The 23950-nt window shown below is 46.0% G+C and overlaps 1 protein-coding gene across 4 annotated transcripts in view; it reads right to left on the reverse strand.

The window, feature by feature from the left end:
- Positions 1-23950, reverse strand: part of Nfasc (neurofascin) — a 173710-nt gene that overhangs the window by 83984 nt on the left and 65776 nt on the right. For all 4 annotated transcript variants that reach the window (XM_071600143.1, XM_071600140.1, XM_071600144.1 and 1 more), the window contains exon 2: positions 6453-6561. The gene's annotated coding sequence lies outside the window, so the exon portion shown is untranslated. The remainder of the gene's footprint in view (positions 1-6452; positions 6562-23950) is intronic.

The raw sequence follows: 23950 nt of genomic DNA on the forward strand, positions 1-23950 counted from the left end.
ACCCTGTCTCTAATTAAAATATAAAAAAGGGCTGGGGATGTGGCTCGGTGGTCAAGCGCCCCTGGGTTTAATCCACAGTACCAAAAAGAAAGAAAGAAAGAGAGAAAAAAAAAAGTCAGCCTGCCCACAGTGCTCCCATCTCCCTTTCTGAACTACACCAAACACCGCCATGGGGCCCAAGCACCTGGCAGTGGGGAAAGCTAATCACCTGCCTGCCTCTACACCTGCGCCTCTCCCCACCTGCCTGGGGGAGAGTGACTTTTCTTGCCTGCGTGGGCTCCGCCAGTCACCCAGGATTTTCACTCAGCCAAGGAAACTTTGTGAGGGGATGGACCCCCCTCTTTCCTCCTGGCTTCTCAGGGTGCGGGGGGTGGGTGGGTGGGGGGATCCTCCATCTGTTCCTTCTCATTGTCAGGGGGAGATGAGGAGGAGCCAGGGGCTGTGTCCGACCAGTGCAGACACCAGCAGGCCCGGCCTCCGCGCCCAGCCTCCTCTAAGTTCACAGAGGTCACAAGCTGGGGGAAATGGAACATGGTGGTCCTGGTCCCTCCCGGGGAAGGGGTGGAGAAGGACACCTGGGTGTAGGATTAGGGATTTGGCTGCAAAGCAGCTGTTTCCTGCTCGGAGGCCCAGAACTAATCTATAGGTTGAAACCTGAACTTGGCTATTGATGAAGTTGGGGCAGAGAGTGGGGGAAGGAAAGAAAGAAGCAGAAAGAGACCTTTGCCTCCAGAGGTCTGCCTGCCAGAGCATCCAGCGAACACTGAGTGTAAACACCCCCTTTCTAGGGGCAAAAGGAACGCTCATGTCATTCAGAAGCCACCGCAGGACCAGAGCCCCATTAAGAAAGCTGCAGCCACTTGGATGCTCCCAGGTGGGGCTAAGCCCCAGAGCTTGGCCACAGAGTCTTCTTGTTCTTTGCCATAACTGCATTATTTGGGTCCACCACGAATATTTTAACCATCCACCTACTGATCTTTAAGTTGTTTTTCTTTTTTTCTCCTCATGACTGTAATGCTGAGAGGGACATCCTGGTGCCTATGTCCCTAGCCATGCAGGATGTGAGACTGCTGCCTCATGGCTTCTCTCTGACCCAGTCCTGACCCATCCCAGCCAGGTATTTGAGGAAGCCCAGGATATACAGGTGGCCGGGTCCTGAGCCTGGCCTTGTTGACAGCTCTACCACACAAGCCAGCAGCCACTGGGTCACAGGAAAGGCACTGCCAATTCTACAATCCTGTTAGTGTTCTAGACTTTTCCAGGGGCTGAGCATTTTCTCATTATGACTTAAACTCGATTATCCTCTGAGAATGTGCAGGATGAAAAGACTTGCACAGGTAGTTGCTATTCCCTCCTGATGAGCTGACCTAACACACCTTGAACGTGACCTGTGGCTTAATTCAGGCTGGGGATTGCCGGTGAATGTCTGTTATTCAGGCCCTGATGGTGACTGGGGTGGGGGTGGTGTGGGGGGCATAGTGTCAAGGAAGAAGTTAAGATGTCACGGAGCCTGCTAGGGTGTGTGCCAGTCTCTGCCTGCCACACACACCAGGAAAGGCCGCCTGAGAGGGAGAGAAGAAAGAAAGCATCCCTGAGGATGAGGAGATTCTGCCATGACAGGAAGCAGAGCCCACCTCTGGAGCACGCAAGCCTGGGCCCCTCCCTTGCCTTGGCACCCCGTCTTCCACCCTCAGGGGAGAAAGTTTTCACAGCATTTAGACAATCTTCCTTCACAGCTGGAGAGAGAAGCTTGGGAGGTTCCCAGCCCCCTCTCCAGGTGGGCGGAGAAGGCACCCAGCCTCAGGGTACCATGCGAAGAGCAGCTGTTTCCCCAGCTCTCTGTCATTAAAGGGGAGTGGCTCAGAGGAAGGGCTGAAGCAGCCAGTGACAATAATCCTGTGTGGCAGGTCCCCAAGGGTGGGGCCCAAGATTTAGAAAGGGTAAGAAGGAGGGACCCAGGCAGGACAGAAGATGGAGACTAAGGACAACAGGCAGAAAGGGAGGCTTGGGACCAGAAAACCCAGGGATCCTCCAAGAGTTCAGCACAGAGGTACCATATGCCTCGTCATGCCAAGCAAATGGGCCTCTCCATGCCTCAGGACTCTTCAGCCATGATGCGCATGATGACGTGGATGAAACGTGGAAACATCTTGGGAAGTAAAAGAAGCCAGACAAAGAAGGCCGCAGAGTGTGGGATTCCATTTATATGAAATATCCTGAATAGGCATATCCCAGAGACCGAAAACAGATTAGTGGTTGCTTAGCAGGTGGAGGTGGGGAAGGGGAGTGATTGTGAATGGTATGGGTTTTGGGGGGGCTTGGAGTGGTGATGAAATGCTCTAAAATTCATTGCACTGGTGGTTACCCAACTCTGGGTGCTAACAATTCACTATCCACAATAAAAATCATTGAGTTGTATACTCGATATAGATAAATTTGTACAATGTGAATTATGCCTCAATAAAACTGCCATTGAAAGTTATTAATAAGAAAACAATCACATAAGAACTTGGAGCTGGGAGCGATGGCTCTTGCCTGTAATTCCAGGGGCTCAGGAGGCTGAGGCAGGAGGACTGCAAGTTCAAAGCCAGCCCAGCAACTTAGGGAGGCCATAAGCAGCTCAGGGAGACCCTGTCTCTAAATAAAATTCAAAAAAAGGGCTGGGGATGTGGCTCAGTGGTTAAGCGCCCCCGGTTGAATCCCTGGGTACCAAAAAACAAAACAAAACAAAACAAAAATCACTGGGCCTTTCTTCTTTCCCTTAAATCACAACTGGTGGGCTGCTTTGCTACACGGCCTTGGACAAGCTGGTTTTTCAAATCTACTTTGTCCCCTATCAAGTAGACACCACCTGGGCAGATCTCCACACCTGGCTGGATGGTCAAGGGACCGCAGTTTCTACTCTTGGCGCCTGGGCATCTCACAGGGACTGTCTACTTTGGGCCAGAGAGAAAGGGAGGCTCCTGCAAGATCCCTAGCCAGCCAAAGCACCTCTGGGCTCCCCACTCTCCTGCCTCTCTTTCCCCAAAGTGCTCCCCAACTCCAGCTTCTCCCATCAGGGCCCAGGACCTAGGCGTCCACAGGGAGCTGGTCACTTCTTCTGAAGTGTCTGCCATCCTGCTGTCCGTAGTGATTTGGCTGCTAATGTTCCAAGGACGGCATTTTTTAAATTCCTGTCTGCTGTGACTAGTGGGGCTGGGAAGGAAAGGACTCAGCCGCAGGGGGAGCGACATCTGTTCCTTCCCTCCCTCCTCCGCCATCTGCATTTCCACCCAGTGTGTCAGCACTCTGCACCCAACTGCTATCCCGCAGCGGGCTCCGCGGGCTGGAGGGGCTGTGAAAGCAGAGGCCGAGGGGGAGGGGAGCGACAGGAGTGGCAACAGAAGGGACAGGGTTTTTTTTTTTCTCTGAGTTTTAAGATGTAGTGTTTGTCTGAGAGTCTGGTTGCGAAGCGTTGGCAGTGATGCGGGCTGACGCCAAAGACGCATTGGCTCTGGAGGTGCAGAGAAGGCTTTGGGTTTGCTGCCCTTTGGGGTCCTTGTATCTATCAGAAACGAGAACAGGCACCAGCTGTCCAGGCGCTCACAGCTCAGGCTCGGTAGAAAGGTCGAGCGGAAAGGCCAGGGGACAGGAAAGACATCACTCCACAGAAAAGAGGTAGCCAGGGAGGGGACCGGCTCTCACCGTGGCCACCTCCACCCTGGCCCTATCTCTACCCCTATGATCAATGCCTACGTGTAGGTGCAGCCTCTGTGGCCCGAACTGGCTTGGGGCTGGAGGAGCAAACCAAACAGCTCTTAGTGGAGCGCTGCGACCTTGCACCTGTCAATCAATCCCCAGCCCTGCCCCCCCCCCCCCCCCCCCAGCCTGAGTCTGGCCTGCAGTGGCCTGGAGAGGGCAGGCCCCGCGTCTTGCTGACATGCTGGGGAGGGTGAGTGCAATTAAACAAATGGATCCATTTGGGAAATTGAAGGCCTGGGGAAGCTGTTTGGTTTCTCTGCCATGTGACAGAAGGCAGGTGTCTGTTCCTGGTGACCTGAGCTGACAATGAGTGGAAACCCTAGGGGGTGGGGACAAGGCTGAGCGTAGGAAGGTGCCTCATGCTGGGGTGGGAGGAGAAGGGAGAAGGGCGAGGCTCAGGAGCAGATGCCCAGGCCGCTCCAGATGGCAGGGGCCTCAGAACAAAGGGGGGAGAGCCCGAGAAATGGAGAACTCACTCCTAGGAGGCTTCCCAGCCTCCTGAGCAGCGAAGTTACGTCACACCCGGAGCCCGGCTGGCACTTGCTCAGAAACATCATACAATGCTGTGATGAAGCTTGGAAGAAGCCACCTGAACACCACACGTAGCCACAAACCCAGAGGGTCAACTGCTCAGGTCCCAGAGCCAGACTGCTGGGATTCGAACCCACGTGCCGGCTTTCTTAGATGGGGCTTTGGGGAATTTCTTTAACCTTCATGTACTTTGCTTCATCAGTAAAGTGTAGGTGACAAGTGGCCCCACCTTGTAGGGCTGCAGTGAGGAGGGACACCTGGGAACTGCTTGCCTGGTGGTGGTGCACGGGGACCCCTTGATGTTGGTTATCCAGATGGTGATTATTGTCACCAGCTAAAGAAACCTAGATGAGCTTCCCTTCTCTCATAACCCATTGCTCCCTCAGTGGCCAGCTGTCCCTGCCTGCAAATGTTCTCTGCCCCCTTTGTCTGGTCTTAGGTTCCTCTGTGTGTCCAAAAGGCTCTGATGGATGCTCCCCTTCTGATGGGGTACCCCACACTAGAGGTGGCCGTGTGATGTCATAGTGAGAAAACATCCCTCTGCTCAGGGCATCAGAGTTCTCCCGGTGGCTCTCATGCTCCTTAGTTTTGTGGAGCTTGTGGGGATTAACTTCTTGGAGGCTCAGTTTGCTTGTCCATCAAATGGAACAACACCAGCCTAGCTCACATCCCAGAATCCGGTTGAGGGCTAGGAGACAGGGCTAACGGAAACGGACCCGCCACACAAAGGACAAGGATCTGAGCTCTGGGCAGGTTAGATGGGAAGTGTTTCTGCGGACGTGCAGTGCCTGTCATCAGAGACAGGGGGCGCAGCTTCCCAGTGCGGGGCCTGGTTGGGCCACCCAGCATAATACATGGGCCCAGGGAGGGTGGGGATAGGACGGGTCTGTGAAAAAATTCAGGGAGAGGGGCATGGTGGCGCGAAGCTGGACTAACTCCCTGATTCCATCACAAATCTGGGGTCTGTCCCCATTCGGTTTTGCATATACAAAGTGCCCATTTCAATAAACACCATTTTTGTGATCAGAGTCCTCCACATATAGTAACCTCCCCTGCCCAACTATCCGCATATTCAAGTATGATATGTAGTAACAATGACAGGGTGAAAAACCACGGTCAGATGAATCTCTCAGGGGGTCCCTGAAACCTGGCACTGCTCTGTGACAAGGCTTTGCCCTGAAAAGACCCACAGAGAGACTACCCTGATATAAGTAAACATATGTCTACTGTCTACTAATAACCTTGGTTTATTGAACACCTACTATATGCCGGACATTGTGCAGGGCTCTTCCATTACTATTTCCATTGTGTCAGCCAGGAACTGAGAGACCCAGAGTGATTAAGAAGCTTTCCAGAGGTCACACAGCAAGTAGGGCTGGACTACCTGTTCAGATCCCAAACCCATGTCACCAGGGCATGCTACCTCCTCTTTTTAAACTCTACTTGCTTCCCCAGTTCCATTCCAACTTTTTTCTTGGAAAACACAAGACACCACAATGAGGCAGAGATGCTCAAACTCAAAAGAAAAAGAGGATCCCGGCCTCCAAGCCAGACTCTCCCATCCCTGAGCCTCCGGGCACCCTGCTTGTGTCTACCCCCAGTTACTCTTCTGATAAAATTGCAGCCCTTGCGTCTTGCCTGCCTTCCCCTGCCATCCTGCAAGGCAGGAGCTGCTGGAGGAGGAGGGAATTCTACCCCAGAATGGAACAACGCAGGCTCGGATGCAGGGTGCGAGTCCGTGATGTGGGCCTGGCTGCTTCCTGCACCCTGGGCAGCTGTCCATCTGCCAGGGCCCAATGCCCCGCCTAGAGGGGGTGTTCTTGGACTGCGCCCCATCTGCCAGGGCTGTCACTCAGGAGGCTCCCCGGTTGTGGAGGCCCAGGCTTAGTGGGGGGGGATGCAGGTCACAAACAAAGCCAGTGGCTAATTTTTCAACTGAGGTGGACAGCGGGGACATGGGGACACTAATGCTGGCTGACTGCACCTGCTGGGGGAGGAGCCAGTGCTTCCTCAGCTGCAGCCTCCTCCAGGGAGGGCCTGGGCTTCTGTCTCTGGGAGAAGGAAGGAGATCCCTCAGAAGATTTCTGGGGCCAGGCAAAGAGCCTTCTGTCATCAAAGAGAAGGGCTCGAGGAGCACATCTTGGCAGCCACCCCCCACCCCAGGCTGGGGCCCCACTCACCTCCTCTGCCTCATTCAGCCCCTGCCTTGCAACACCGGAGGAGGCTCGGCTCCAGGCTGTGGAGGGAAAGCACACTCCAGTGTCCCAGGTTGCACATAAGTCAATCAACCTGCAAGCACAGAGGAGAAGCCCTGGGTTACTCTAGGAAAAGGGGAAAAAACGAAAAAAAAAAAAAAAAAGACTTTGTGTTTTGCAGCTTTGCTCATTCAACAGGAAAATGACATCTCGTTCATGTCCATTTGTAAATTTTTGCACAGCATAACGGCATCTTTGCTCCAAGCTCAAAGAACTCTGCAAGAAACAGGCAGGTTCAGCAAGGTGCTTAAACATATTGGTTTGGGGGAGGGGGTGACTGACTCTCCCATCCATAAAATCCTGTCTTAGCGCCCTCACACCACAGACTCATTACTGATGTCCTGTTCACTTAAAGCAATTCAGCTATATCTTGAAGAATCTGTCCCATACCCAAGGAAGAATTCACCTGTAATTATCTCTTTAATTTCTTAACTTCCTTAGAAGAACTACTGTTCCTCCCCGCCCCATCTCCAGATAAGCAAACCCAGTTCACCATGAACAAATCTATAACAAACTAAAAGGAGATCTGAGTTCAGGGTCAGGAGATGTGGACTTTAATTTGAAGGTTGCTATGTCACTCATGGTGGATCACTGGTCTCTGCGTGTCTCAGTTTCTTTATTGTAAAATGGGGATAAAGTTTGGCAGAGCAGGTCAGTCATTAATGAGCATTTGGGGGATTCAAGTCCCACAAGGTTTAAATGAGCAATCATTTAGCCTTCAGTGCAGACAACAGATCTCCTTTAATTATGTGCTTTGCATAAAAGTGTGTCTGCAGAAAATAGTGAAATTCACCAGAGAGAGGGGAATGTGGCAATTATGTATCAAAATACATATGCAGTGGGCTGGGGATATAGCTCAGCTAGTGCTTGCCTTGCAAGCACAAGGCCCTGGGTTCTATCCCTAGCATCAATCAATCAATCAATCAATCAATAAGCAATTTTGGCTTGGCAGTCTCAGTTCTAGAGATATATTAGAAATACATCCTATAAGCCTGTGTTGTGATCTCCAGGGCTATTAGTTGAAAAAATTCAATAGGAAAAAAAGTGTGTGTAACATGCTACCATTTATTTAAGAAAAGGGGAAGGAATGCAAAAATATATGTGTAAGAGAAATTGGGAAAACATCCCCATTCACAATACCTTAAAAAAAATACTTGGGAATCAATCTAACAAAAAAGGTAAAAACCCCTACAATGAAAACTAAAGAGCACTAAAGAAAGAAATTGAAGAAGACTTAGAGGATGGAAAGGTCTCCCATGATCTTAGAGAGGCAGAATCAATATTGTCAAAATGGCCATACTACCCAAAGTGTTATACAGATTTAATGCAATTCCAGTTAAAATCCCAACAACGTTCTGCATAGAACTAGGAAAAGCAAACATGAAATTCATTTGGAAAAATAAAAGACTCAGCATAGCCAAAGCCATCCTCAGCAAGAAGAGTAAAGCAGGAGGCATCACAATACCAGACCTTAAACTCTACCACAGAGCCATAGTAACAAAAACGGTATGGTATTGGCACCAAAATGGACATGTAGACCAATGGTACAAAATAGAAGACACAGAGACAAATGCACATAAATACAGTTATCTCATACTAGAAAAAGGCACCAAAAACACTCACTGGAGAAAAGAAAGCCTATTCAATGAATGGTGCTGGGAAAACTGGAAATCCACATGTAGCAAATAAATTAATCCTCTATCTCTCACCCTCCATGAAACCCACCTCAAAGTGGATCAAAGACTTAGGCACTAGACTAGAGACTCTGTGCCTAACAGAAGTTAAAGCAGGCCCAAATCTTCACCATGTTGGCCTAGGATCTGACTTTCTTAACAAGACTTCTAAGGCACAAGAAGTAAAATCAAGAATCAATAAATGGGACAGATTCAAACTACAAAGCTTCTTCTCAGAAAAGGAAACAATCAATAACTGATGAGAGAGCCTACAGGATGGGAGAAAATCTTTACCACATGCACCTCAGATAGAGCACTAATCTCCAGCATAAAACTCAAAAAGTTAACACCAAAAACCCAAATAACCCAATCAATAATGGGCTAAGGAACTGAACAGACATTTAAAAAAAGAAGAAATACAATCAATCAACAAATATATGAAAAAATGTTCAACATCTTTAGCAATTAGAGAAATGTAAATCAAAACTACTCTAAGATTTCATCTCACCCCAGTCAGAATGGCAATTATCAAGAATATAAAGAACAATAAATGTTGGCGAGGATGTGCGGGGGAAAGGTACACTCATACATTGCTGGTGGGACTGCAAATCGGTGCAGCCAATCTGGAAAGCAGTAAGGAGATTCCTTGGAAAACTTGAAATGGAACCACCATTTGACCCAGCTATCCCACTCCTCGGTTTATACCCAAAGGACTTAAAATCAGCATGCTACAGTGACATATTCACATCAATGTTTATAGCAGCTCAACTCACAATAGCTAAACTATGGAATCAACCTAGATGACCTTCAACAGATAAATGGATTTAAAAATGTGGCATACATATATGTGATGGAATATTACTCAGCCTTAAAGAAGAATGAAATTATGGCATTTGCCAGTAAACGGATGGAGCTGGAGAATGTCATGCTAAGCCAATCCCATAAAAACCAAAGACTGAATGTGTTCTCTGATAAGCAGATGCTAATTCACAATAAGGGGGCAGGGCTAGGGAAGACTAGAGTTACTTTAGATTAGGTAGAGGGGGGTAAAGGGAGAGGAGGACGTATGCGGAGAGGAAGGATAGTAAAATGACATTATTATCCTGTGTACATATATGACTACAGGAGTGGTGGGAGTCTACATCATGTATAACCAGAAGAAGGAGAAATTATACTCCATTATATGCAACATATCAAAGTGCATTCTACTGTCATGTGTAACTAATTAAAACAAATACAAAAATTTTAAAGTATATATGTGTATGCTCACATTTTTTAAAAGACAATAAGAGGCTCAAGCGTAAGCTAAAGGAGGGGAATTATATGAAGGGGCAGGGGTAGAAGTTGGACTTGTAATACCCTTTCTTGTGTGACTCTGGAATAGACAAATACTCGACAGTTATAAAATACAATTAAATTTTTTGTAAAGTCCCCCGGGTGCAGTGGTGCATGCCTGTAATCCCAGAGATTCGGGAGGTTAAGGCGGGAGGATCGTGAGTTCAAAGCCAATCTCAGCAATCTAGGGAGCGCTAAGCAACTCAGCAAAACCCTGTCTCAAAATAAAATACAAAAAAGGCTAGGGATGTGCTCAGTGGTTAAGAGCCCCTGGGTTCAATCTCTGGTACCAAAAAAAAAATTTTTTTTTGTAAAGTCCCTAAAATTAAATATAAATTAAGACAAATGACCTATGAGTTCAATTAGTAGGCATGCTATATGTGGAGAAATTATAACATGGTAATTTTGATTATCCTTATTAAGTAGATGTACCCAAAGGATAAAAAGAATGCACCCATCATTTCCCCAGAAAACCCTAAACTGTTTTCAGTATTAAGCCAGGTGTGGTGGTGCATGCCTGTAATCTCAGCAACTTGGGAGGCTGAGGCAGGAGGACTGCCAAGTTGGAGGCCCACCTCAACAATTTAGTGAGGTCCTTCCTGTTCAAACTAAAAAATTAAAAGGGCTGGGGGTGTAGCTCAGTGGTACAGTGTCACTGGATTCAATTCCCAGTACCCCATCTAAAATTTTACATTACTGATGGTACTATGATATTATTGTCATTATTCTAAGACTTGTATGTGTCTCTGTGGGGTATATCAAATGACTAATGAGTGTGTCTCAGAAACAAAATGTTCTGGTTGAGATACAAATGCAGGGTGCATGAGGTGAGGTCCTGACTATGAACTGGGAGCATCCCTGTGGACTCTGTGTGTTTTATTCTTGTCCTAAATACTCACTGTAAGCTTTAGAAACAAGGACCACCTTCGTATGAATGGTGGCAACCAGATTATGGGCTCTAGACAGGCTCCTAGGGAAGTGGCTGATTTTAAATTTAAAAATAGTAAATGTATGGGAAAGGCAGTGGAGCACAACAGACACTAGTATGGCAATTTGTAAATCAATGGATGTGTAACTGATGTGATTCTGCAATCTGTGTATGGGGTGAAGGTGGGAGTTCATAACCCACTTGAATCAAAGTGTGGAATATGATATGTCAAGAAATTTGTAATGTTTTGAACAACCCACAATAAAAAATTAAAAAAAAAATAGTAAATGTACAAGATCAACCCAGGATACCTCATCATACCAAAAAAAGCAAATGAGGTGTCCAAGCCTACAAGTGTCCTGTCAAAAGGACTCAGAAGTCATGGGGCTTCCCCGGTCAAGGGCAACATTGATGAGGATATTAAATATCATAGACTGAGATACAGTAAATGTGTCTAACACTATGAATTCCTAACAATATTTAAAGCAATTCTGAATAAATCATTAGTCACCTTGCAGGGATGTTAGGGTAATGCCTTATTATTTTGAAAACTGGTTAGGAAAGGAAAAGAAGAGCCAGGCATAGTGGCACATGCCTGTAAATCCCCGGAGCTCAGGAGGCTGAGGCTGGAGGATGGTGAGTTCAAAGCCAGCCTCAGCAACTTAGTGAGGCCCTGTCTCTAAATAAAAAATAAAAAAGGCTGGGGATGTGGTTCAGTGGTTAAGCCCCTCCTGGGTTCAATCCCTGGTACCCAAACAAATAAATAAAATAAAGAAAAAGAAGTGGGTGGGTAAGTAGGGGTATACCTGGCTTTGTATTAATAATTGCTGAAGAGGGTGATGGATACATCGGTTTAGTTGCATTATTTGCTCCTCTTTTGTAAAACAGTTTAAAGTGACAGAACAGCTCAAGGAAAATGCAATCATTAGAATGCCAGTTCTTGAAATGATTCCAAATCACAGTCATTTAATCCTAACAGTGATCCAGTATGACAGATGATATGGATGTTGTTGTGTGTACTTGGCACTGGAGGAAAGAGGTGTGAAGCACCATGGAGTCAGGACTCAGGTGCACAGACCCTCACCCTAAAGGCCGTATTCCACAGCTGCCTGCTCCATGTCCTCATTTGCATCCTGGGTTAATAAAGCGTTCCTTGTCCATATGATGGTCTCAGGGGGCTGCAACGAGGTAACGTATAGGAAAGCACTTGGAAAACAAATCTCTGTACAAATATTTCACTGCCCCTTGAAAACCAGAGATCAGATCCACCCTCTATGGGATTGGTGTGAGGATCCGATGAGAGCTGTGATTTGAAGATAGACAGACAGACAGACAGCAAATCCTTAGAGCTGGGTGAGATTACACTCAGCACCAAGACTTTTATCCTCATTCATGGGGCTTCAGGGTCAAATGAGAATCCAGACTTAGAATCCAGGGAACAGGCTCTCCATCTGACCCAGGGACAGGTGGGTTGCAGGAAGGAAACCTGATACTCTGGGGAGGAGCAGGGAGGACACCTGATATCCTGCAGGCTGTGGGAGGAGAGGGTTTGGGTCACAGAAGGGTGGAGACTTGGCCTCCTGTGCTGGGTGCACCACCCCAGATTACAGAAGGTAGAAGGAACAACAGGTAGCGGATGCCTATGGGCTTCTTCCCCGCTGCAGGAGGGCAGGAAAGATGCTCCCAGCAGCAAGAGAGAGCACAGCATGTCAGATGAGGACAGGATCTGCTCTCTCCATTGTTCACATCTTCATGGAGGGCAGGGAGCGGTGGTTCTTTGTAGATCTCTCAGCAACAGGTTCTCTGATTGGGGGTCCCTCTGATCATATCTCCCACAGAATAAAAGCTGGTCTAGGGGATCTCTAGCACTTTCTCACCTTGAGATTCCATGATTCCCCAAGTGTTTGCTTCTCAACAAGTACAAAATCCTGACTTCTGATTCATGTGCCTTCTTCTCTGGACATTCTGTCTGTGCTCAGGGAACCAAGATCATCCTATCAGTGTTCCTCTCTCATTAGGATCCTTAACTATTTAAGAAATTGTTTTACTTATTTATTTTCTGGGGAGGAGGATACTGGGGGTTGAACTTAGGGACACTTGACCTCTGAGCCACATTCCCCAGCCTTATTTTATATATATATATATATATATATATATATATATATATATTAGAGACAGGGTCTTACTGAGTTAGTTAGGGCCTTGCTTTTGCTGGGGCTGGTTTTGAACTCATGATCCTCCTGCCTATGCCTCCCACGCTGCTGGGGTTACAATTGAGCATCACCTTAGTTTTGAATAGCAAATCCCTCCACCTGATAGGGAACTCAGATACAAAGGAATATACAGTAAAAGTATATTTATAAGTAAATCTCCCTCTCAACTTAGCCCCAGTTTCCTAAGTCCCAATCAGGCCCTGTCCCCAGCCAACCATTGTTAACAGTTTCTTGTGTGTCCTTCCAGAGTGAGTCTATATGTACATAGATTAAAAAGAAGAAAAAAAATAGAATACACATTTCTCCTGCTTGCTTTTTTCAGTTAACAAATATCTTAGATATCTTTCTATATTTCATCATATAAAATTGTTTTACTATTTTAAACAGCTGCATAATACTCCAACCTAACAACATATCATCATTTATCTGTTCAATCCTCTACTGATAGACATTAAGGTCTTTCAAAGTAATCATATGATATGGGAAATTTCTGTAACATATATCTTTGGAGAAATGTGATTTCTATATTTGCAAGATTATTTTTAGGATAAATTCTTGGATACAGAATTTTTGGATCAAAAAAAAAAAATGTGGCCAAATTGCTTTCCATGAATGTGTGACAACTTGCAGTCCCACAGAGATGTATAAGAGTTTCTGTTTCTTCTTCTCCAAAATGCTGTGTTACTAGTTTCTTTCTTTCCTTCCTTCCTTCCTTCCTTCCTTCCTTCCTTCCTTCCTTCCTTCCTTCCTTCCTTCCCTTCCTTCCCTTCCTTCCCTTCCTTCCCTTCCTTCCCTTCCTTTCCTTCCTTTTTCTTTTGGTACTGGGGATTGAACTCAGGGCACTTGACCACTGAGCCATACCCTGGCCCTTTTTTTGTATTTTATTTAGAGACAGGGTCTCACTTAGTTGCTTAGCGCCTCACCATTGCTGAGGCTAGCTTTGAACTCGAGATCCTCCTGCCTCCGCCTCCCGAGTCGCTGGGATCACAGGTGTGCGCCACCACTAGTTTATTTCTTTCTTTTCTTTCCCTGACAATCGGATCCACATCTCTCTTGCGGTTCTCTTTCTATGAGTGAGGTCGAACATTTTCATTTTCTTTGAATTCTTCTTCTTCTTTGCTAGTTTCTCTATTGAGTAGCTGGTTTATTCTTATCAGTTTAAAGCAACTTGCTGCTTATTAAAGAAATTACCTTGGCTTTTTAAAAAATGTGTTTCTACCATGCAAAATGTTTTTTCCTTGTTGGGTGAATCTTTTCTTTTATCACACTGTTTTGTGCCTTCTTCTTTCAATACTATCTTTAACTATTTCCATGTTTTCTTTAGCTTGTTTAATTTTCTATGATTTAATGTTTTATTTATCTGGAATTTACTTTTTTTTTTTTTCTACCAGGGATTGAATCCAGGGATGCTTAACCACTGAGCCACATCCTCAGCCTGTTTTTCTTTCTTTCTTTTTTTTTTTTTTTAATTTGAGACAGGATTTCCTTGCTAAGTTGCTTAGGGTCTCACTAAGTTGCTAAGGCTGGCTTTGAACTTGAGGTCTTCCTGCCTCAGCCTCTTGACTCACTGGGATTACAGGTGTGCACCGCCCTGCCCGGTTGGACCTTCCTTTGAAATCATGTGAGGGAGGAACCTAATGTTATATAAAATGGCTTTCCCAACACCATCTGTTGAAGAATTCACCTTTTACCTTTTGGTTTTAGATGCCATCTTTAGCATATACTTAATCCCTTCTGTGCTAGAGCAATTCGAGATCCATAGGAAGAGGAAAGGAAGAGGGAGAGGAAGAGAAGGGGAGGCAGAGGGGGAGCCTAAGTCCTCCACAGAGATTCACTCAAAATGGAAGGTTGAGTCTCCCACTCATCTCTTTATTTCTTCATGCTGGCACCGACATACCATTTAAATCATTGTCGTTTTTGAATTGGTTTTGTCTTCTTTAAAAATGTTCCTGCCTAAGGGCTGGGGTTGTGACTCAGTGGTAGAGCGTTTGCCTAGCATGTGCGAGGCCCTGGGTTCGATCCTCAGCACCACATATAAATAAATAAGTAAAATAAAGGTAGTGTGTCAATAACAACTAAAAAATATTTAAAAAAGAATGTTCCTGACTATACCCAAAGGAGTTAAAATCAGCATACTATAATAACACAATGTTTATAGCAGCTCAATTCACAATAGCTGAACTGTGGAAGCAACCCTGATGCCCTTCAATAGATGAATGGATAAAAGAAACTATGGACATATATACACAATGGAATATTACTCAGCATTAAAAGAGAATAAAATCATGGCATTTTCAGGTAAATGGATGGAGTTGGAGAATATGATGCTAAGCTAAGTAAGCCAATCCCAAAAAACCAAAGGTCGAATGTTCTCTCTGATAAATGGATGCTAATCCATAATGGGGGCACATGGGAAAAATGGAGGAACTTTGATGGGGCAAGGGGGGTGCAGGAAAGATGGTGAGATGAGGTGGACATCATTACCCTAGGTACATTTATGGCTGCACATATGGTGTGACGCTACATCATATACAACCAGAGAAATGAAAAGCTGTGCTGCAATTAATTGTGTACAATGAATCAAAATGCATTCTGCTGTCACATATACCTAATTAAAATAAATAAAAATTTAAATAACACAAAACAAAAGAATGTTCCCTCCAGAAGACCTGTAAACTTGTGCACATCTATAATCACAGCAACTAGGGAGGCTGAGGCATGAAGATGGCAAGTTCAAAGCCAGCTTCAGCAGCTTAGCGAGACCCTGTCTCAAAATAAAAAATAAAAAGGGCTGGGGATGTGGCTCAGTGGCAGAATGCCTGCCTAGCATTAAAAAAAATAAGCCCTCAGCTAAAAATGGGACATTGTTAATTCAGCACAGCTGGACCTCCACTCTGAAGCCATTAACGAGAGAGAAACGCTTTCCAAATGCAGGGAATATGGCTATTCTCTTTGGAAGTTCAAGACAGATGTGAGCAGCCCCTCTTATCCACAGCTTGAGCAAAATTAGACCAGTTCAAATAGGACAGTGAACAATGTGGAGAAGAGATATCTCCACAAGAGGCCCAGGATGGTTACTGGTGACCTGGGGAACCTGACCCAAGCACCTGAGGCTCTGCCTGTCACACAGGTGGAGGGACGCGTGGCCATAGAGGCTGGGGAGCCAGATGGCTGTTCAGAAGACACTGCTAAGAGGATGAAAAGACAAGCTAAGGCCTGGGAGAAAATTTATGAAAAAACATAAATCTGATCCAGGGCTGGTCTCAAAATATATAAAGAATTCTCGGCAGGCATGGTGGCGTATGCTTGTGCTCCCAGTAGCTCCGGAGGATGAGGCGGATGATTGTGCAAGTTCAAAGCCAGCCTCAGCAACTCAGCAAGGCCCTAAGAAACTCAGCAAGATCCTGTCTCAAAATAAAATATAAAAAGGGCTGGGGATGTGGCTCAGTCGTTAAATGCCTCTGGGCTCAATCTCTGGTTCCCTCCCCCACCATAAAAAAGGAATTTTCAACTGAATAATAAGAAAACAAACAATCCAATTAAAAAAAAAAAACAAGCTGAAGAGCTAAACGGATACTTTACCAAAGACGACATATATACGGCAAATTAATCCAAAAGAAAGATGCTCAACATTTGTCATCGGGGACATTAATTTAACACCACACTGAAATACCATTAGGTACCTGTTAAAATATCTTAAGGGGCTGGGCTTGTGGCCTAGCACGTGTGAGGCACCGGGTTCGATCCTCAGCACCACGGAAAAATAAAATAAAGGTATTGTGTCCACCTACAACTAAAAAATAAATATTAAAAAGAAATCTTAAAACCAACAACAAATAAACAAACTACACAACACCAAGTCCTGGTGGGGATGCAGAGCAACTTGACCTTGCGCACATTGCTGGTGGGAATGAGAAAAGGTACGTTCACCTTGGCCAACGGTTTGGCACTTTCTTAGAAAGTTAAACATATGACTGAGCAATCCTGCCCCTAGGTGTTTACCCAAGAGAAATAAAAATACACATCCACACAAAATCCCTCATATGAATATTTATAGCAGGTTTCCTTATAATAAGCCACCAATGGCAAGTAGATAAATAAAATGTGGTACAAAATACCACGGAATGCTGTTCAGCATATTATTTATTAATATATGTAGCAAGGCAGAGGCATCTTGAATGCATTGTGATAAGTAAAAGAAGCCAGTCTCAAAAGACCACATCCTGTGACATTTTATTCATACGACTTTTTAGAAAAAGGGAACTCCCGAGACAGAACAGAGATCCATGGCTCCCAGGGCTGGGATTGAGGTACAGGGTTAACCAAAAGGGGACACACAAGAACTTTTTGGAATGATGGAAATGCTCTGTATCTTTGTTATGTTATAGCCACACAAAGATGTGTGTTTTACAAAATGCAAGGGAATGTACATCTAGCAAAGGTGAATCTTATTCTGTAAAACTCAATAAACTTGACTTGGGGGAAAAAGCACCTTAAGGTATATGAAAATACAAAACCTGGGAGAAGAGCCAGGCACCCGCCTGTAATCCCAGTGATTTGGGAGGCTGAACCAGGAGAATTCCAAGTTCAAGGCCAGCCTGAGCAATTTAGCAAGGCTCTAAGCAACTGAGCAAGACCCTGTCTCAAAGGAAAAAAAAAAGTGTAGTTCAGTAGTGAAGCTCCCCAGGTTAATTGCATACCAAAACCAAAACCAAAACAAACAAACAAAACAAAACAAAACAAAAAAACCCAACCAAAAAACCAAACAAAAACCCAAAAGAAAATAAACCAAAACACAAACCTGGGAGAAGAGATTGAATATTTACACACCTGATAAAGAATTGCTATCAAGAATATATAAATAGCTGGGCTAGGTGGGGTGCATGCCTGTAATCCCAGAGGCTCTGGAGGCTGAGGCAGGAGGATCATGAGTTCAAAGCCAGCCTCAGTAACTTAGTGAGGCCCTAAGCAACTCAGTGTGACCCTGTCTCTAAATAAAACATAAAAATGGGCTCGGAATGTGGTTAAACACCCCTCTGTGTGTGAGTGCGTGTATGAAATACAGGCAGGAGACAAGCAGGAATATTCCTATTGCTAATGCATATCTGTGGTCTGGCAAACGCCAATCAAGACCATAACAAGAATCCAACTTACATTCGTTCCATTGGCAAAAATCACTCCAGTTGATGATACCAACTGCTGAAAGAGGACGAAAGAACCAAGTTTTTTTTTTAATATTTCTAAAGGTGTGACCACTTTGGAAAATGTTTCACATTACCCCCTAAAAACTGAATATTCGCAAACATGCATTCCTACACCAGCTGTCCCTTCTCATCCTTATGACATTGCTACGAGGGAGATGTCGTCATCCTGATTTCACACATCAGAAACCTAGTGATAGGTTTCTCCGTGTATATGTGGCAGGGCCACATATCAAACAGCTGTCCCCAAAGCTCATGCTCCTTTTGAACCAAACTGAAACAGAGCTTACCACAATCTGGCAAAATTTCAACTAGTAGTTGGTGCCAGGCCCCGTGGAAGATATAAATGTGAGCAGAGTGCACAGGGACTTCTTTAAAAAGTTCCCTTTGTGATTATTTCAGAAAACCATTATTACTGCAAAGGTTGGGGGGGAAGGTTTACAACCATGTTTTACGTATTCAATATGTCTTTGTTTTAAAATATACCATGAATCAGAGGCACGTTTGCACTGGTCAAGAGGACCAGGCAGAGAATGTTTTGACTTAACACGCCGCTCTCCAGGAAGCTAAGCAGGCAGATCATAGCATGGGGCCCTCAGTCCTACCTAGGATCTGTGATGGGGAAGGGTCCAGTGACAGATGAGCTCCTGCTTCAGATGGAACAGTCCTGGGGACTGTCACAAACTGATGGACAGGAGGGACTCTGGGGAACACCCTACAAAGGCTAAGCCCTAGGAAATACCTTGCCTCTTAGATTTCCTCCACAGGACAAGCTTATGGCAGGTAAGTCACTGTTCAAAGGAGGTATTAAGGCCTCATCTGCCCCAGCCACATCCACACAAAGCAAGTGCTAGAGTTGGGATCTAGAATATTCCCCAAAGGCCTATGTGTGAAAGGTTTGGTCCTAGATTGGCATTCTAGGGAGGTGGTGGAGCCTTTAAGAGGAGGGGCCTAGTGGGAGTTTTCAGGTCATTGGGGGCGTGCCCCTTCCTCTCCCTCACTCTTCCTAGTCATGGGGTGAATGGTTTTACTCTTCCACAATGGGCTGTTTGCCACAGGCCCTAAAGCCATGGGGCCAAATGATCATGGATCAAAACCTTCAAAACTGTGAGTCAAAATTAGTCTTTTCTTTATAAACTGATTTTTTTGGTGTTTGTTATAATACAGAAAGTTGACTAATACACCACTATTATCCCCCTATTTTGGGACAAAAGGTAAGAGAATGAGAAACAAGGTAATCAGAGCCATTTCTATCTCTTTCCTATCCCCCATTTTTTCTTACTTATGCAACCAAATAAATCATTATCAGTAGTGTGTAGAGTGTTCAATTTGGTCAAAACCTCTGGAAGAACCTGAGAACCAGCTAGTCAAATTAGTTTAAAGTCATTGAAACAGAGACACAAACCTGGTCCTCAAAAACTTTGTCAATGTGCTGTGAGAATGGTATTTGCAGTTCCTCCAGTTTGGTAGGCTGAGCCCAGACTGTCCCCACTGAGGAAATCCAGCCTTCTCCTCCTCCTGCCTCATCCTCCAGTGCTGGGTATTTCCTATCAGCTTACAGGCAGGCTGTGATTTATCCCAGCCTAATCCTCCTCTCGGGCTGCTGCCTATTTCTCTCTCCTTACAAGAAAACACCTTACAGGAGTTGCCCATGTTTCTGACCTCTACTTTAATTTCTCCAAACCTTTTTAAAAATATTTTATTTTTTAATTATAGATGGACACAATATCTTTATTTTATTTTTATGTGGTGCTGAGAATCGAACCCAGGGCCTCGCACATGCTGGGCAAGGACTCTACCACTGAGCCATACCCCAGCCCCTCCAAACCCTTTTTAAACCCATTCCAATTAACATTCCCTACCACCGTCCACAACTCAACCCAAAGTGGCTTTTTATCAAAGTCTTAGTCCATTTCTGCTGCTATAACAAAAGACCACTAGGTAATTTTTAAAGAAAAAAAATTTATTTCTTGGGGTTCTGGATGCTGGGAAGTCCAAGATGGAAGGCTGCATCTGGAGAGGGCCTTCTTGCTCCTCATGACATGGCAGAGGGCACCACATGCAGAAAAAGCATGTAAAACAGATGGAGGGGGAAACTCGTCCCTTTTATAACCAAGATACTCCTGTGATAACAGGATTAATGCATTTTTGAGGGTGGAGCCCTTGTGACCTAAAGGCCTCCCATTAGCCCCACCTCTCAGTACACCATTCCGGCAATTGAATCTCAACATGAGTTCTGGAGGGGACAAATTTCCAAACTGTAGCCCTCACCAATGACCTCCATGTGCTCAGTCCAGTGGTGAACAGAGATTCTTAGTTCTCATCTTTGTTGATCTCACACAAATGATCACTCCGTCCTCTTTAAAGCATTTTCCCCACTTGGCATCTGGGGTACCACAATCTCCTGGCTTTCCTACTCCCTCGTTTCCTTCTCAATCTCCACACTGGTTCTCCTGGTTCTTTCTCTTCTTCCCAACTTCTTCTTTCTTTCTTTCTTTTTTTGTATTAAGGGTTGCTTCCAGAGGTGTCTTACCACTGAGCCACATCCCCAGCCCTTTTTATTATTTATGTATTTATTTAGGGTACTCGGGATTGAACTTAGGGACGCTTGACCACTAGCCACATTCCCAGCCCTTTGTTGTATTTTATTTAGAGACAGGGTCTCACTGAGTTGCTCAGCACCTCACTCTTGCTGAAGCTGGCTTTGAACTTGCGATCCTCTTGCCTTAGCTTCCTGAGCTGCTGGCATTACAGGTGTGTGCCAACACACCTGGCCCACCACTTTTTATTTTTTATTTTGAGATAGGATCTTGCTAAGTTGCTGAGGCTGGCCTCCAACTTGTGAGCTGCCTGCTTCAGCCTCCCAAGTCACTGGGATTGCAGGTGTGTACTGCCACACCTGGCTCTTGTCCCCAACTTCTGATGATGGAGTGCCCAGCTCCATCCTAGGATCTCTCCTTTTTTCTAGGCACAATTTTCTATGCACATCTTCTGGTGATCTCATTGAGTGTCTTGGAATTGAATACATTTTCTATGCTGCAAACTCCCAATTTTGAATCTCTAGCCCAGATCTCTTCCCTGAGCTTCAGATTCATATCCAACTGCCTGCTTGACATCTCCAGTTGTTTCTTTCTTTTTTTGGGGGGGGGGGGGTGGGGAGTACCAGGGATGGAACCCAAGGGCGCTTAACCACTGAACCACATCCCCAGCCCTTTTTATATATTTTTTTTAGAGACAGGGTCTCGCTGAGTTGCTTAGGGTCTTTCTAAGTTGTTGAGGCTGGCTTTGGACATGTGATCCTCCTGCCTCAGCCTCCTCAGCCTCTGGGATTACAGGCATGAGCCACTGTGCCCAGCTTCCAGTTGTATTTCTAACAGGCCTCTACATCTAGGAAGTCTAAAGGTCACATTCTCCCTGCCCCACCACACATAAAGATTGTCCTGCTTTAGCCCATGACAAACCTGAGTGTCCTCTCTGACCTCCTCTCTTTCCCTCACACCTTATACCCCAGCCATCAGCGAATCATCCCGCCTCCACCTTGAGAGGGATCTGCCGTCTCCTCTCTCCCTTGACTGCTGCTTTCCAGGGATCTTAGCAAACCTCTGGCCTGCTGTGTCATTTTTCTCCCTCAGCCCTTTGTCCCCATGTCCCCTTCCCAGGCCACTCTCTCTGAAATCAGAAATCCTTTCCCCCCAACACTCCCCATCCCTCACCTGCTTTGTCTCCTAATTCCTGAGCACTTACCTAATGTGCCCCATATTTAATTTATATCCCTTACTTACTATTTGTCTTTCCCCATTAAAATATAAGCTCTAATCAAGACAGGGATTTTTTTTATCTGTTTTGTTTACTGCTACATCCCTGACATCTAGAAAAATGCGAAGCCTAGAGAAGGTGGTCCCCAAATATTTGTTAAATAAATGAGGACATTTTACATCGGCAGCTGTAACACAGTGTTTCCTCCATCCAGGCTCCCCTGGTCCCCGGGTTTGAAATGTAGCCGCTAATACTGTGTATTAATGTCACCATTCCAAGGTCTGCTTTCTCCCACTAGACGCTGAGTTCTCTGAACCCGTGCTCTGGGTTTCCATTTACCCTTTATTCTCCTCGGCCAAGCACAGTATGGATCGTGAATTAGCCATTTCTATTGCTTAGGCTCAGACAGGATATCTATTTGGGCTAGTGTGAAATCTCATTCTAATCCTGTTTTCAATATGATCGGTGCCACGCCATGCGAGGAGGACAGGAAGGGGTGTCCCTCCCCGCTTCAAAACTGGCATCATTGCTAAATGCTCGCCAATTTTCAAAGCCTTCCAACATATTCTCCAGAACCGACCTCGTAAGCAGTCGGTGTGGTATCATCATTCCCAGCTTACAAGTGAGAAAACCAAAGCTCACGTGATTTTTCAAAAATCAACTTTTAGTTGTAGATGGGCACAATACCTTTATTTTATTTATTTATTTTTACTCAGGGCTGAGGATCGAACCAAGGCCTCACACATGCTAGGCAGGCACTCTGCCACTGAGCTACAGCCCCAACCCTCAAGTGATTAAAAAAAAAAAAATCCTTTCTCCGAAGGCAAATGGGAACTCACCAAGGCCACACAGCCCGGAGCCCTGGATTCAAGAGCTGAACCTTTGTCAGATCCTGTGACCTTTCTTCTGTGCCTCCCTTTAGTTTGATTCTAATGGCAAAGTGGAGGACTCACTCAAGGTGACATGTAACTCATGTGTGACACTAATCACAAAGGTTGTGATTAGTCCACCACCCTTTGAACAGACCTCAAGTTTTCTTTCTCTCTTGTCCTGACATCAGCTGTCAACGGTGGCCAGAGGAGGCGTGGAGGAGGGAGGGCATTTTTACCGAGACCAGACAAATACACCATAGGCCCCACAGTGCTCTGGAAGGCCCAGCTGTTCTCCAGAGGTGGGCACTGGCAGATGTGCTGCTCCCTGGTGACTCGCCTTGGCTGTGCCGTGGAGTCCGAGTCTGGAACAGAGCCAGGAACAAAGCTGGCCTCGGATGAGGGAAAGAGGCCCGAGGGTGGCCAGCTGCCCTCCCGGCTGCTGCAGCCTCCGCTTCCCTCTGGCAACCAAAAATAAACCCTGGGCAGATAAACCGACTCCATGAAGAGCAGGGTCGCCTGGGACTCCACTGTCCCCACATGTCTCTAATTCTGCAGATGTTGTGAGCACTGCCTGCTTTTCCTCACCAGGAAAAGGGAAGAAGCAAGCGGTCAGTTCCAAAGTCCTATGATGGCCGTGTAGAGCCAGGAGTCCTGTGGCTTTATTTGTTTGTTTTCGTACTGGGGATTGAACTCAGGGACGGACACTTGACCACTGAGCCACCTCCCAGCCCTGTTTTGGATTTTATTTAGAGACAGGGTCTCACTGAGTTGCTTAGCGCCTCACCAGCTGAGGCTGGCTTTGAACTCGCGATCCTCCTGCCTCAGCCTCCCGAGTCGCTGGGATTACAGGCGTGTGCCACCGTACCTGGCTTATATTGTTTTTTGATATTTGTGCTTTTTTTTTTCTTATTCTGTGTGTGCTTTCTGTCTCTCCTGACAGGCTGGGAGCTTCCAGAGCAGGTCTGATTCTCCCCTTCAGCCTGGTCTTCGTGGGCCTCCCCTGTCACACTGAGCTGTCTGAAGGCAGAGATGCCATCAGGCTGGAAGCTCTCCAAGGTCAAAGGTCATACTCTCCAATATTGTGGGAATGCCCTGAGCCCCAAAGCTCCTATTTCCTCTTTGAACCCCCTCCAACACTAAAGATAGAGGTGTCCTTTCATCCCTCCCCTGCAGAGGCCACACTAGCCAAATGGACCTCTTAGAAGTCTGTGAACCGTGTGGGACCTGGTGAATCTCCTGGGAGATGATCTGGCACGGACATCTCAGTTCGAGTGTCTGAGCAGGTGCCCGCATCTCTGCACTGAGACATGCAGGACACACGTACTAGGGGTCTCTGCTTGTTCCTTGCCCTCTAGCCCATGGGCACTGGTACCCATACCTGCCCGTGCCAGGGCAGACAGAAAGGAAGGGCACCAGGGCTTGCCTCACCCAGAGCCAGCAGGAGG

Source organism: Marmota flaviventris, chromosome 12 (genome assembly GCF_047511675.1).
Source record: "Marmota flaviventris isolate mMarFla1 chromosome 12, mMarFla1.hap1, whole genome shotgun sequence".
NCBI classification, from domain to species: domain Eukaryota; kingdom Metazoa; phylum Chordata; class Mammalia; order Rodentia; family Sciuridae; genus Marmota; species Marmota flaviventris.